Below are 15,967 nucleotides of genomic sequence, written 5' to 3'. Positions count from 1 at the left end.
AGCAAACTTATTGCAGCACACAAATGAATTATGGAATTTTGTTTTTTACAAAATTATTGTAGAATTGTTGTAGTAAAATTTAAATATCTTGTACTTAAACAGATAGAAGAGGGTGATATTAATCTACAGTTTCAGTATCAATGTAATTTCTATTCTTATCACCAGTTGTAGGATATTTAAACATATGCAGGTAGATCATTCTGATTTAATACTGGAGTACAAAACCGTTTATTAGGCAATGTGATCATTGTCTTGACTAGCATTAAAACACAAGTATATTCTGCTGTCCTTGGCTGACAGAGCGATTGCTGTTAAGTTTTGAGAAGACTCTTTGAAACATGCCCTCAGGGTTGAAACACTGACCATGCAACATTGGGCTAGCAGTGCACTATGATATAGGAATATCATAACATTTATAGATTCTTTATACACCTATTCTTAGCAGCATGTTGCTTTTTAGTGAATCTGTACTATGTGTATTTAATACTTCACTTAGATGTTAAAAATGCAACAATATTGTGTACACAACAAAATGGGTGTTTGCACTCTTCTAAATGATCTTTTTATACATAGATATAAACGGATTGATAATTTATTCGAAGTCTGAACATGCAATCTTGATACACTTCCATTAAATAAAACCTTCAGAACACCTGCATTCGGATTTTGTATATGGCCTTGGTTACGTTTGGGTATAAGTGTTAGTCACAAGTTTTAATCCCCTTCACTTTAGCACCCATTTCAGAAAACCACTGAATACTGGCGTCTATTTAATACCATATGTTAATAATTTTCAAGCATTGGCTACTACTAGCAATCACATAAAACACCTGTGTACCCATTGCAAATCAATGCAAAACTAAACTTGGGGTCTGTGATGGCCAGACTGCTCCCTTGAAGACGATAAGGACTCTGCATCAGCTGAGTACAAATTTGAGCTATGCTAGTCTGGAGAGAGATGAAGAACGGGTTCCAGAGGTCTTCATAATAGAACGGAAAACGTAGACCTTAAAGTGTTTAGCAACATTTCCTTGCAACTTTGTAAGTGCATTAATTGTGACAGATGTAGCTGAAGTGAACAATAATTTGTTACAGGTATAATGTTCAGTGGTAGAAGAAACGACTAAAGATTGACCTACTGTCAGACCGAATTTATCAACAAACAGAAGGAGATTAAAAAACACAGCCAGCCTCTTCCTCCTACCACAATCTCACTTCAGAACCCTGAACCCCTACTGTTGGAGAGCATTTTACTGGGGCTGAATAGATACACTCGTTTTGGTGTGGCCACTTGGTCCCAGTATCGATTTGATACAACTGCCCCCAAATAATAGGGTTGAAAACATATGCCCTGCTCTTCAGATCCTGGGCAAATCGATAATCATGTGATGTGCAAGCCTCAATGTCAATGTCAAGATGCTTTGATAAACCCTGCACAGAAGAGAACACTTCTGGTTATCCTAGCTCTCCATGATAGTAAACCTCGCATTATTCATTAACATTAAATCTATCTTCACCTATTTTCATAATTCTTTCTACAGTCATTTATTTTAAGAGTTTTAGTTTTATTGAACAAGTTACTTACCTTCTGTAACGATATATATGTAAGAAACATTAGTAGTGATAGATTCCTTACCTTAGAACTACCCCCAGGCGTCAGACTGGATCCGGAAATGTTTTCGTCAGCAGTACCCCTGCGCATTGGTAGGTGTCGTCATGCGGCTCCGAATGCGTAGTTGGCGTCGTCGGAGCTGGGATGATTTCACTGGAGCTACTTAGACGCGCCCACGCGCACGGACGTCTGTTCTGTACATGACTTTCCGCACCAGGAACGCAGAGCCATGCAAGAAACTGACCACTGGTGCCATGAAACTAGGGCCCTGAAAAGGATGACCTTAACCCTAGAAATCAGTTTGCAGAAAGGGGAGGATGGGTGGGGCGGTAAGGAATCTATCACTACTAATGTTTCTTACAGATATATCGTTACCGAAGGTAAGTAACTTGTGCACCTGAAAGAAACGCATAGTGATAGATTCCTTACCTTAGAATAGATACCCTAGCAATACCAACCCTAGTGGTGTGTCTGCAAACCAAGATGACACCAGAAAATCCTGGAGAACAGAACAGCCAAAGAAGCCGTCTCACCGGACTTGGCTGTCCAGGCAGTAACGCTTAGTAAATGCATGCAGCGAGGCCCACGTAGCTGCAGGAATTCCCCGTCCCAAAACAGTAGTGGCTGCTGTCGCCCTGATAGAATGGCCGCGCAGTCCCACCGGAGGCTCCTTTTTAGCTAAAGAATAACAAGCCTTTAATGCACAGGACAACCCACCGAGAGATGGTACGCTTGTGCACGGCCCGACCTTTCTTGGCGCCCACGTAGCCAACGAAGAGCTGGTCTTTCACCCGGAACTGTTGTGTGCGGTTCAGGTAGAATGAGAGCGCACATTTTGGGTCCAGACGGTGGAGCCTCTCTTCCTCTTTTGAGGGATGCGGAAAGAAGGTAGGCAAAGTGATGGTCTGCCAGATATGAAAGGCAGGGACAACCTTCTGCATAAAAGATGGACGTGTCCTAAGAACCACTTTGTGCGGATGGACAGAGAGAAAGGAATATGCTACTTACCCGTGTGCATCTGTTCTTGGCATGTAGAGCTGCAGATCTATACACTGTGCATAGCTCGCCATCTGGTGTTGGGCCCGGAAGTTTGCAGTTTGTTTTTCCTCTTGGAAAGTCTTTGGAAGCCACGAGTTCGGTGACTCCTCCCTTGGATCGTATTGCGCATGGGCTTCAGCTCCATCCTCAGATTGTTTTTCGCCAGCAGGGAAAGATGGAGCGTAGTGGTAACAGTAAAGAAACCCATGTGTGTTGTATCTAAATAAGATCAGACTGAAACGGATACAGGTAGCCGGGGAGGCGGGTGGGAGTGTATAGATCTGCAGCTCTACATGCCAAGAACAGATGCACACTGGTAAGTAGCATATTCCGTTCGAGGCATATGAGCTGCAGATTATACACTGTGCATAGATTATATAGCAGTACCCAACCCTAGCGGCGACCACCGGTATCCGTTGCAGTAGTTTGGAACAGTGTTTTGAGTACAGCCTGGCCCACAGTAGCTTGTTGCTTGGTTTGCACATCTACACAGTAATGTTTTGTGAAAGTGTGCGGTGTTGACCATGTGGCTGCTTTGCATATGTCATCTAGTGGTAGGTTTCCTAGAAAAGCCATAGAAGCCCCTATCTTTCTTTTAGAGTGGGCTTTAGGGGGAACCAATAGCGTTTGTTTTGCTTTGTGGTAGCAAATCTGTATGCATTTTACAATCCACCTAGCTATCTCTGATTTAGAAATAGGGTTGCCTTTATGTGGTGGAGAGAAGGAGACAAATAGCTGTTTGGTTTTCCTGAAAGGTTGTGTGCGTTGGATGTAGTAAAGTAAAGCCCTTTTTACATCCAGTGTGTGTAACGCTCTTTCCGCAACAGTTTGAGGTTGTGAGAAAAAGACTGGTAATTCTACCGACTGGTTTAAATGGAATGGAGAAATGACTTTGGGTAGAAACTTTGGGTTGGTGCGGAGTACAACCTTGTTCTGATGCATTTGGAAAAAAGGTTCCTGTATAGTGAGTGCTTGTATTTCACTAACCCTTCTGAGGGAAGTGATGGCCACTAGAAAAGCTGTTTTCCATGTGAGAAATTGGAGCTCACATTTATGTAATGTTTCGAAAGGGGGTCCCATTAACCGTGTGAGAACTATATTCAAATTCCAGACCGGTGAGGGTGGTTCTCTGGGTGGAATTACTCTTTTGAGGCCTTCCATGAAGGCCTTGATGGCAGGCACTCTGAAGAGTGATAGGTGCTGCCTGTTCTGTAAGTAAGCAGCAATGGCAGCGAGGTGTAACCTAATGGAAGTATATGCTAGATTACACCTTTGTAGGTTGAGTAAATAACATATGATGTGCTGTATGGACACATTTAAAGGATTGAGTGTGTTGTGGCAGTAAACAACAAATCTTTTCCACTTTGCAGCATAGCATGCCCTAGTAGTAGGGCGTCAAGCTTCCCTGATAATGTTCATGCAATCAGGGGGAAGGTTAAGGTATCCAAATTCTAGGACCTCAGGAGCCAGATCGCAAGGTTGAGCTGAGCTGGGTCCGGGTGCTTGATCTCTCCATGGTTCTGGGTTAGGAGGCATGGTGAGAGGTGTAGCTTTTGGTGTGGTACTACTGAGAGTTCCAGCAATGTGGTGTACCACGGTTGTCTGGCCCATGTTGGAGCCACTAGGATCAGTGTTAGGGAATGCTGTTGTAGCTTTCGCACCACTAATGGAATTAGTGGGAGAGGTGGAAAAGCGTATGCAAATTTGTTTGACCAGTTCATCCACATCGCATTGCCTTTGGACAATGGGTGTGGATATCTGGCGGCGAAGCTTGGGCATTTTTTATTTTCGTGGGTGGCGAATAGGTCTATGTGTGGATGCCCCCACTTCTGAAAGAACGGGTGAAGAACTTGTGGGTGAAGTTCCCACTCGTGGATCTGCTGCGTCTGTCTGCTGAGCAGATCTGCCACGGTGTTTGACTCCTGGGACGTGTTGGGCCAGGAGAAAGATTTTTTGTGGAACTGCCCATCTCCACATGCTCTGTGCTAGCTGAGAGAGCTGTGGAGAGTGTGTGCCCCCCTGCTTTTGAATGTAGTACATGGCAGTCATGTCTGTGCGAATGAGGACTGCCTTGCCTGAAATCTGCGTCTGGAAGGATTTTAGGGCGAGGAAGAGTGCTAGTAACTCCAGATGGTTGATGTGGAGTAACTTCTGTTGTGGCGTCCATGTGCCCTGTGCTGTGAGATGTAACAGATGAGCTCCCCAGCCGGAGAGCGATGCGTCTGTAGTGAGGATTATCTGTGGGACCGGGTCTAGGAACGGTCGACCTCTGGAAAGGTTTGTGGTGTTCCACCACTGCAGAGAGCGATGGGTGCGACCGTCTACCAACACCAGATCTGCCAGTTGTCCCTGGGCCTGGTTCCACTGGCACGCTAAGCACTCTTGGAGTGGACGCATCTGGAGTCTTGCATGGGGCACTATGAAGATGCAAGAGGCCATCATCCCCATCAGTTGCATAAACACTCTTGCTGGGAGAGAGTGTTGAGATATGAATTCTTGACGCAGAGCCTGCATCTTTGCAATCCTGGCAGGATTGGGATAGGCTATGGCTTATGAGGTGTCTATGGTGGCACCAAGGTATTGTTGTGTGTGATGGTACCAGGTGGGATTTTTGATGGTTCACCGTGAACCCTAGCTGGTGGAGTAGTTGGACTGTAGCGGTGGTATGTTGCACACATTGTTCGTAGGACGTGGCTTTTATTAGCCAATCGTCCAGATACGGGAAGACGTGAATGTGCCGTCTTCTGAGGTGTGCAGCCACTACTGCTAGGCACTTGGTGAATACCCTTGGTGCTGTTGTTACCCCGAACGGGAGCACCTTGAACTGGTAGTGTTGCCCGTTCACCACAAATCTGAGGTCCTTTCTGTGAGACTGGTGTACTGGAATATGAAAGTATGCGTCTTTCAAGTCCAGAGTGGTGAGAAAATCGTTCTGGGAGAGAAGTGGGAGAACCTGTTGAAGGGTTACCATGTGAAAATGGTCTGAGTGTATTTAAGTGTTTAGAGGTCTGAGATCTAGGATGGGTTGTAGAGTCTCGTCTGTCTTTGGAATCAGAAAGTACAGGGAGTAGACCCCTAAATTTTGCTGATTTATGGGGACCTGCTCCATGGCTCCTTTTGGCAGGAGGGAGGTCACCTCCTGTTTTAGCAGTGCAGTATGTTCTTGAGACATAGGGCGGTGCCTGGGTGGAATGTTTGGGGGGGCAGATGTTAGTTCTAAGCAATACCCTGACTGAATAATTTGTGTCACCCGTCTGTCTGAGGTGATTGTCTTCCAGACGTGAATGAAATGTTGTATTCTGCCCCCGACCGGAGTGGAATGGTCTGGAGGGAGCGGGGGAAAGTCATTGGGTATTAGGTGTGGCAGTGCGGGCGGTATTTGTTTTGCCTCTGCCTTTATTATTATTGCCTCTGTATCCGCCTCTTTGATAACCCTTTGTGAAGGTAGATTGAGGAGGGGTTTGTAGGACGTGGATGCACTATCCGAGGAGTAGCCTCTGCCCGTGCCTCGAAAGGAAGAGCGACGAAAGGAGCGCCTAGGAGTGTGTGACTGTAGGGCTCCCATGGATTTCGCTGTGTCAGTATCTTTTTTCATCTTTGAGGGCTTCATCAACTTTTGGGCCAAATAGATGATCTTGGTCGAATGGGTGATTTAATATAGAGGCTTGTACCTCAGGTTTAAAACCTGAAACTCTGAGCCAGGCATGACGACGTAGGACACTGGTGTATATGGCCCTGGAGGCTGTATCTGCTGCATCTAGGGCACAGCGAATAGAGGTATTAGTTATTAGTTTTCCCTCTTGGATCAATTCATTGGCCCCGTTCTTATATTTTTCAGGGAGATGGTGCATGATGGTCTCTAACTCATCGTAATGTGCCCTGTCGTATCTGGCCAATAGCGCTTGCGTGTTGGCGATACGCCATATGTTGGCGGCTTGTGACGCAGTGCGCTTCCCTGACGCGTCCAGGAGCTTGGACTCTTTGTCAGCTGGTGGTGCTTCGCCTGACGCCTGGGAACTGGAGCGTTTCCTAGCTGTAGATACCACTAGGGAATCCAATGGTGCAGGGCCTTTAATATATGAAGGGTCTGTGGGGGCGGCTTTGTATTTCTTCTCTATACGGGGGTCTAGGACCCTGGCACTGACTGGGTCTTTAAAGACCTCCGGTGCATGTTTAATCACCCCTTTTAACATAGGTAGGATGGCAGTTGACCTATGTGCGTCGTCAAAGGTGTCTAGGAGAAAATCCTCCTCCACTGGGTCAGTGTGTAACTCCACCTCGTGGTAGTGTGCCGCCCTTTGTAATAGGTTGTGAAAACCCAAGGAATCTTCAGGTGGGGATGGCCTAGATGGGTAAAGGTCATCCTGTGGGACATCTGGGATGTCCGGATTATTATAGTCGTCCCATGGGTCTGGAAATCCAGTAGGGGTGGGATCCTGTGGCACATCTGCTGGATCATAAAATGGGTCTCCTAAGTCGTCTGGGACAGGAGACAAGGTTGGGGAACGATGAGGCGGGGGTGGAGAGGGTAGAGGTGGGGAGGGTGGAGGAGGAAGAGGAGGGGAAGGCACTCTGAAAGGGGAGGTAGCAGTGTCTTTCCTCTTTGGAGGTGCAGGTGGTTTGTCCAAGTGTCTCTTTTTTGTAGACCATGTCAAATGTCCAGTTTTTGGATCCTTGGTGAGTGTCTTTTGGAGAGGATCCGGTATAAAAAGTTCTTGAGACACTGGTTGTTCGGTCGGCGCCGAAGTTTTCGGGGACGACGGCGTTTTAGGCTTGTCCAAGCCGTGCTTCTTTGGGACCTCCAATTTTTTGATCTGCGCCGAAGAAGGCTTCGGCACGGGAGTGTCGGTGCCGAGGGCCTTGTGATGTTTGGTCGGTAGGGCAGGTTTCGACACCGAAGGCTTTGGTACTGGGTTCGGTGTGGAGATGGAGGCTGATCTTTTCTTCGGTGCCGAAGGGTGTTTTTCGGTACCGATGGTAGGCTGGCTCAAGCCCGAGCTGCCGGAAGGCTTAATAGGCTTCTTTACCGGGCCCGAAGGTGGGGTGTGAGAAGCAGTATCCTTGGTCTTGCCTAGGCCCGAAGGCGAAGGTGTGACCGAAGCCTTTTTGGGTGTCGGCGTGGGTGTGGGAGGGGGTATTGTACTCACGACCCTCTGCGCCGGGGTGATGTCCTCCACATCTGAATCGTCGGCCTCGGAAGCACTGACGAGGTAGTCGTCCTCCTCTTTGATGTTCTGCTGTCCCAGAGCTTCGACGTCGTCCCCGAAGATGTCGACTGGAGCGGAGGTCGAGGAGTGCGTCATATTGCGTTTAGCCCGTCGATCTCGAATAGTCTTTTTGGAGCGAAAAGACTTGCAGGCGGGACAGTCTCGAGCCTCGTGTTCAGGGAAGAGGCAGAGGTTGCACACCTAGTGGAGATCGGTGTGGGGAAACTTGGATCCACATCGAGGGCACTTCTTGAAAGGAGTTCTTTCCATCAGCCGAGACCGGAGCCGGAATAGGCCCGAAGGCCACCGTCGACGACCGGAATCGAAAAAGTGCCAAAGAGAAGGTGATTAAGATGATTTATTATTTGAAGGATCTCGATTTTGCGTCGATCGGTGAACTGGAAAGTTCGGAACCGGAGCGCGAAGTATTACAACCGAGCCTGATGGCGGAAAAAAACAATCTGAGGATGGAGCCGAAGCCCATGCGCAATACGAACCAAGGGAGGAGTCACCGAACTCGTGACTTCCAAAGACTTTCCAAGAGGAAAAACAAACTGCAAACATCCGGGCCCAACACCAGATGGCGAGCTATGCACAGTGTATAATCTGCAGCTCATATGCCTCGAACAGGAGGTTTAGAAGAAAGAGCCTGGAGCTCACTCACTCTTCTGGCAGAGGTGATGGCCACCAGGAAAGCGGTCTTTAAAGTGAGAAGACAAAGAGGACAGTGGTGAAGTGGCTTAAAGGGAGCACACATTAGACATGTCAGAAACAGATTCAAGTCCCACTGAGGAATTATGAATGGAATAGGAGGGAAAAGATGAGTAATGCCTTTCAAGAATCTATTTACAACCGGGGACTTGAAAAGGGAAGGTTGATGTGAAAGCCATATGAAGGCTGAAATGGCTGAAACATAGCCCTTGATAGTGCCCAGAGCAGAGCCCTTCTGGGCCAAAGAAAGGAGGAATAGAAGGAGTTCTGAAAGAGGAGCAGAAAGGGGATCCATAGCCTTTGCTGTGCACCATGCCGCAAACCTATCCCACCTGCAGGCGTATACCGTCTTAGTGGAGGGATGCCTGGCTGCAAAGATTACATTACAAACTTCGGGAGGCAGGTCAAAAGAAGTCAACTGCCGCCGCTCAATCTCCACGCAAGGAGGTGGAGGATGGACAGGTTTGGGTGGAGGACCGTCCCCGGCTGTTGCGACAGAAGATCCTCCTGAAGAGGCAGTCGGATTGGGGGAATCGATAGCCATGCTGAGTAGCTTGGGATACCATACTCTGCGAACCCAGTCCGGAGCCACAAGAATGACTTGGGCCCGGTCACGATTGATCTTCTTCGGCACTCTGGGTAGAAGTGGTGTAGGCAGAAAGGAGTATAGTAGACCGCAACTCCACTTGTGACGAAAAGCGTCGCCTAGCGAGTGCCGCCTTGGAAATTCCAACGCGCAGAACTGATGACATTGCGAGTTCTCTTTGGTGGCGAATAGATCTAACCAAGGCTCTCCCCACTGCTGAAAGAGACCTTGCGCCACGTCCGAGTTCAGACGCCATTCGTGATCCATCATGCACCGGCCGCTGAGTTCGTCCGCCCTGGCGTTCAGAGAACCTGTCAAGTGTTGAACCACCAGGGAAATGCCCTGATGTTCCAGCCATGTCCAGAGGTGCAGAGCCTCCTGACATAGGGTCCACGACCCCACCCCGCCCTGTTTGTTGCAGTACCACATGGTGGTGGTGTTGACTGAACACCTGCACTACTTTCCCCTTGACAGAGGGATGGAATGCCTTTAGTGCAAGTCTGATCGCCTGAAGCTCCAGAAGGTTGATATAGAGCCGGGACTCCGCCGGAGACCAGAGTCTTCTGATCTCTGCCTCTCCCACGTGGCCGCCCCAGCCCAGAAGGGACGCGTCCGTCACAACTGTGTGTTCGATTGGGAAAGTGAGAAGGATCTGCCATTGACCCAATCACGATTCGTGAGCCACCACTGCAATTGTCGTGCAGTGCCCTCCGAGATCTGGATGTGAACAGACAGGTTGCCCTGATGCTGTGCCCACTGGAACTTCAGGTCCCACTGCAGAGCCCGCATATGCCATCTGACATGATCCACTAACAGGATGCAGGAGGCCATCAGGCCCAGTAGCCAGAGGGTCATCCTGACCGAAACCCGAGATAGAGGCTGAAAGATCGGAATCATCGCCTGAATAGCCAGGACTCGTTGCTCGGGAGGATAAACCCGAAACTGCGCCGAGTCCAGAACCGCTCCGATGAAGAGGAGCTTCTGAGAGGGAATTGGGTGCGACTTCGTCACGTTGATGGAGACCCCAGCAAATGCAGGTCGGCCGGCCGTAATCTGGAGGTGTGAGACGACTGCCTGGGGCAAGCCTGCCTTCAACAACCAGTCGTCGAGCTAGGGGAAGGCTGGAACCCTTGATCGGCGCAGATGAGCTGCGACCACCGCCATCACTTTCGTGAACACCCGAGGGGCGCTGGTAGGCCAAAGGGGAGCACGGTGAACTGAAAGTGCTCGTGTCCTACCGTGAACTGCAGGTAACGCCGGTGGGCCGGCAGGATGGGGATATGAAAGTAAGCATCCTGCAAGTCTAACGCTACCATCCAGTGTTGCGGGTCTAGGGCAGACAAGACCTGAGCAAGTGTGAGCATCTTGAGCTTCTCCTTCCGGAGGAAGCGATTAACGTTCCAGAGGTCCAAGATAGGACGCGGGCCCTTGTCCTTCTTGGGGACTAGAAAGTAGTGGGAACAACCACCAAGACCTACTTCTGGCCCTGGAACGTGCTTGATGGCCCCTTTGGCCAAGAGGGCCGTGACTTCCCTTTCAAGAAGCGCAAGATTGTCCCCCAAGCGGTGGTACTGAGGTGGCATGGCTGGAGGGAAAGTCTCGAAGGGGAGAGAATAACTCCCTCGGACAATTTGCAGCACCCACTTGTCTGAGGTGAGGTTGCGCCAGTGGGGAAGATGATGGCGAAACCTGCCGCCCACTGGCGTTGGATGGGCCTAAAAGGTCGGACTAGGAAGGCTTTGCAGTGGATACTGCGGGGGTGGAGGTGGACTGACCCGCCCGCTGGCCCCCAGAACCGCCTCAACAGTTCCCACTTCTGTGCTGAGGATGTTGCTGCGCAGGCCTGTGGCTCTGGAATGAACGTGTTGGGGCACCCCTTACGTGGCCACGAAAGGAGCGAAAGGCAGAAGGCGGAGGAGGGCGGAGGAGGGCGAGTGGCCGACAGGCCCAAGGACTTAACCGTAGCCCGTGCGTCCTTAAAATGCTCCAACGCACTATCCACCTTATTGCCATAAAGGCGAATGCCATCAAAGGGCATGTCCATCAAAGTGTTCTGGACATCCCCTGAGAAGCCAGTTGTCCTCAGCCAGGCATGGCGCCGAAGCGCCACGGTCATGGAAAACGCCCTGCCCAGCAAGTCGGCCATATCAAGCACACAACGTGCCTCCTCCGGACAGTTAGACAGCACCTGCGCAACCGCATTCCACAGACTGGGAATAACGGCTCAAGAGGCATGCGGTGTTCACCGACCTCAGCCCTAAGCTGGCAGAAGAAAACAGCTTCTTGCCAAGCTGCTCCAGCTTCTTGGATTCCCTATTCGGGGGTGCGGAAGGGAACGTGCTCTGGGAAGCAGAGGCTTGGACAACCAAGCTCTCAGAAGTGGGGTGTTGGGAGAGAAAGAGCGGGTCACCCGGGCGATGGCAGCTTACTTTCCTGTCCACAGGAGCCCCTGTGTAGGGCCTGGACCAAGTGCTCAAAAGGACGTCAGAAAGTGTCATTAAAAGGCAGCAAGGGCTCCGAAGAGGTTGCCGCCGGCTGAAGCACTTCTGTCAGGAGGTTAGTCCTGACTGCCACCGTAGGGAGTTCGAGGTGGAGGGCCTCAGCTGCCCTACGTACTAGCACTGCCTAACTGGCTCCTTCCTCCGTAGCCAAGGTAGGAGGAGACAGCATGCCAAGGTCAGGTGAGGTGTCAAGACCACTGGCATCCCCCAAATCCTCTACCCAGTTCGGATCATAATCACACTGTTGTATGAGAGGGTCCTCAGACCCCTCCCAGTCCTCCCCTTCCTCCGAAGTCTGCAAAACAGGGTGAAAATAAGGAGGACAGACATAGGGGAAAAAGGGCCCCATCGGGATCGGCGCCGCATGACGTCGATCCGGCACAGTCTTCAGGTCAGGGATGAAACTTGGAACAACGTCGTCCCGAGGAGTGGGCGACGTTGGAGGTGGTGCCAGTGGGGTCAACTGCAGTGAAGGAGTTACAAGATCAACAGGCGTCGACCAGGGTCTGATCCCGGGGGTCCTGCGGCGCAGAAGCAGCCGGCAACGCATTTGACTAGTTGGGGGATGATCATTATAATCTAAAACTAATACGGTCTTGCTTGTAAGGTGGGCACCTAGACCCTTCAAGGCACAACATTCAATTATTTTCCCTCATATGGCAGTTAGAGGGCTTGTTTGGTCTTCACCTCCCTCATGCTGTTATAACATGAAGCTTTAAAAAACTGGGCCAGTGTATGCTATTTTTTGCAAATTTTTTCCTTAACTTCATTGCATGAAGCAATGGAAACCACAGCCCTTACCAAGATAAGGTTCTTAATGTAAGGATTTGGTAACTGATCTGTAATACATGACAACTTATGGGGTATCTTACTTTACAAGGGTAAAGGAGAAGGCAGTGTGATCTTTGTATATGAATTTCATAGGCAGTACATAGAGTTTAAGCCTATAGTCTACAAAGAGGAGGATTTTCAGCTCCTATGAAATATGTTATGTCCTGCTGTGTATTATCTGGGAGAGGAATTCTCTGTGACAAATGAAAGTCAGCAGAGGTGGAAATATACTACCAGTGGTATTGACTGCTCGTGCAAACATGCATAAAAAGCTAAGCTCTGTGTAAATGGTTGAACACTATAATGACAGTTAATCCAGAGTGAAGGTGGCAAAATAAAATAGAACCAATAGTTTGTGTGCAGTTAGGACATGGCAACAAATTACAGGACATGGCAATTTACCCGGGTACCTGTAATCTCCATGTGTATTCAAGGTTTCACAAGAATTGCCACATAATATTTCTGGACTTACTAACATGTATTCTCAGACAGTAACAAATGCCTTCATCTGAGAGATGCAGTTAAAAACACTTTAAAAAGTATACACGTGTATCAGGGAAAATAGAGATTTGGGGGTTGTGGCAACCAGTAGATTAAGAGGAGGCATACCAAGTGAAATATCTTTAAGAATACTGCTGAAGTAGACGGAGATTTGGTTGCTTAAGCTCAGTAGTTCTTAATCACCTTTGCCTGGAAGTGAAGCTTTGTTTACAGTTGTTTAACTGCCAAACATCATCTGTGAAGTGATATTAAAGCAGATCTGTAAGGAGCCACGCTCCACCAATTGTAATCAGTGCCACATTTTCCATGGCAGAGGCAAAGCCAGAAAGAAAACTGAAGTAAAATAAATCTAACATATGTTTTCTTGAAAGAACGTTACTTGAGAATGGCATGCCTCTGTAATAGGAAATGCAGAAGGGACATATGGAATATGCAAGAAAATGTGCATTCATTAGAATGCACCCGAAACTTTACACTGCACACTTAAATTGCAATTCACTCCTAGCTTCCACATTTAGGGACCGTCTGAGCAGACTAAGTGGCTGTTTTGCAGATGATTGAGACAAACTTCTCTTGAAAGAGCAGTAGCGACATTTTCTCTACTGGAATATGCCTGTAATACTACTGGAACTTCCTTTATTGCAAACATTATAGCATACCTTGATGCACATGGTCTTGAAATGTATTGCTTACAAAGGATTATTCCATTCTTTGCATCGTTGAAATGAATGAATATTTGGTTACAAGTCTAACTCTAGCGTGAACAGAAGCTCTGGGCTACAATGGGATTTGGTTCCTACATCTTAGAAGGAAGGAGGAGGAGGACAGAAGGCTGGAAACAAAAGCCCAGTCATCAAAAAACAAAATCATGTCAGGGAGGAAAAAAAGTCTAACTCTTAAAACCACTTTCTTGGTTATCAGTTTCTAAACGCAGAAAATTTGCAGACAACTCAATTCCTTCATCTGTTGCCCAATAACATTGCTTTTGAGCCTTCGTGCAAAACCCTATTTATTTAAGAGGAACATCGTCAATGTGCTGCTAGTCAGAACGTGATACTGAGCAGATGTTATGATTGGAAAAAAAGCGTTCAAAGCCAGGTGCATAATGTTAAGCTCCAGAGGACCAATTGATATGCAGGGCACTCCACTAGTCTCATAAAACCACTGATGCAACTTACCCTCAGATAGTGCGCCAACCCCAGGTTTGCAGAACTTGTCAATATAAAGTGGACATGGAGGGTGAAATGTCTCTACAGCAATGAGAGGATTCAATGGGGTCTAATTCCAAATGACATTTTATGATGTTTTTATTCATTGATCGTTTGCTCACAGGAAACTTGGATATGTTCTAATTTTAAATATGAGAATTGCATTTTATTTTCTGGCACAGCAAACCCCTCTGTGAAAGGTCATGTCAGTGGAAGTCCAGCCATTTCACTTAGAAGTAGCATAAAGTGGAACACTATGGTGTTTGTTCATCCCTCAAAACCATGCCTCTGTTTAAAGTTAGCCTTGTGCAATGTGACAGGATTGCATTCAACTCTCCTCTTGGTAAATGTTTATATCCCCACCACCCCAAAAGAGGTTTTTGATTATTTAGTACCTTTGTACTTGATATTATTGTTTTGGAAGAATGCCCATTGATTATTGTTGTGGGAGATTTTAATGCTAAAATCTCTTATTGTACCTGTATGACCTTTGGAAATTCAGAATTGCATGATGTCTGGAGTATTCCAGAGGCTACTTTACCTGGAAATTGTAGACCAGATAGGCGAGGTCTAGATTTCCTGGAATGTCTGAGATCCAATGACCTAATCGCCTTAAATGGCAGCTTCCAAGAGGATTCCCTAGCATCTTTTCCTTTCTATTCTTCCCAAGGGCTATCATTAAATCGATTATGTGGTGGTATCTAACCATATGTTTGTATTTGAGTACTGATTCAAGTGATCACAGTATTCTTTCGGTGGCCATTGATTTAGAGTTTAAGGCGCTCAAGTCCTGGAATTCCAGAAATGACACTAGTGTTCATAACAAAACAAACAGGCGCACTCTTTGATCAAACAATATATTGAATTTGGCCTCATGTCAAAATAGTGAGTTAAGGCCCCTCTGCCACTTCACCAGATAAACCTTTCACTTAGTTTGAGAAGCAGTTGTCCTTGTTTCAATCCTTTGGGAATAAAAATAGAATTACTAGTTTTCAGCCTTCTGCGACTACCCCCTGGGCGGTAAAAAAAGGTAAACAGGGATATAAATTCCCTAGCAAGGGAACAATGTAAGCTGCCATCTCTAATGAGGCAAAGGGAAATCTATCAGTTGAAGTTTGTAAGAATTAGTTTGAAGGCGTCTGAACGAAGGAAGGAGAAGGACCAGAGAAGCTGCCTTTTCTGGTCATTCACATAAATATTGGTAATTAATAGTCTAATACTGTGATTCCAGAATTAAGGCTGAGGCCACTCATATCTAAAGAGTCGACAAAATATATTTTGCAGTTATATACCTCTAAATTATAGTAGTAGGATTCCACTGGAGCTGATTGATGAGCCTGTCTCCCTGGACATATATGGCCTGCCTTCTTGTGAGGAGATGGAGAGCTTTATTAAGGGCACAAGGACTTCCAATATCTCTCATTAAGCAAGACATTTATGTATGGGCCCTTTTTCTGTGTACCGTGTTTCAATATTGTTACTGCCCTGGGGTTATTCTGCTCTCCTGGAAAGGAAGTGTTGTTGTACCATTTTATAACAAGCATTTACGAGATATTGAGCTGTTAGCGTTGTAAATGACAATGCCTTTTATTTATGTGTTGTTTTTAGAACAGATAAATAAAAGGCAATGTCATTTACTCTCGCAACTGTGAGACCTATTGCATTGCAAATGCTGCTCTTAAAAAAACAAAAAAGCGTTAGGAGAGAGCGTGTCCTACCTGCAGCAGCAGGCAGGACAAAGCTGTTCGAGAAAATAGTGCCTACCGATTAAC

General features: G+C 47.4%; 1 protein-coding gene across 2 annotated transcripts in view; it reads right to left on the bottom strand.

The window, feature by feature from the left end:
* Window positions 1-15,967, bottom strand: part of STK26 (serine/threonine kinase 26) — a 191,262-nt gene that overhangs the window by 32,609 nt on the left and 142,686 nt on the right. The window lies entirely within an intron of this gene.

The sequence above is a fragment of the Triturus cristatus genome, chromosome 5_2 (assembly GCF_964204655.1).
Source record: "Triturus cristatus chromosome 5_2, aTriCri1.1, whole genome shotgun sequence".
Classification (NCBI taxonomy): domain Eukaryota; kingdom Metazoa; phylum Chordata; class Amphibia; order Caudata; family Salamandridae; genus Triturus; species Triturus cristatus.
This window is presented reverse-complemented; position numbering and strand designations above follow the sequence as displayed.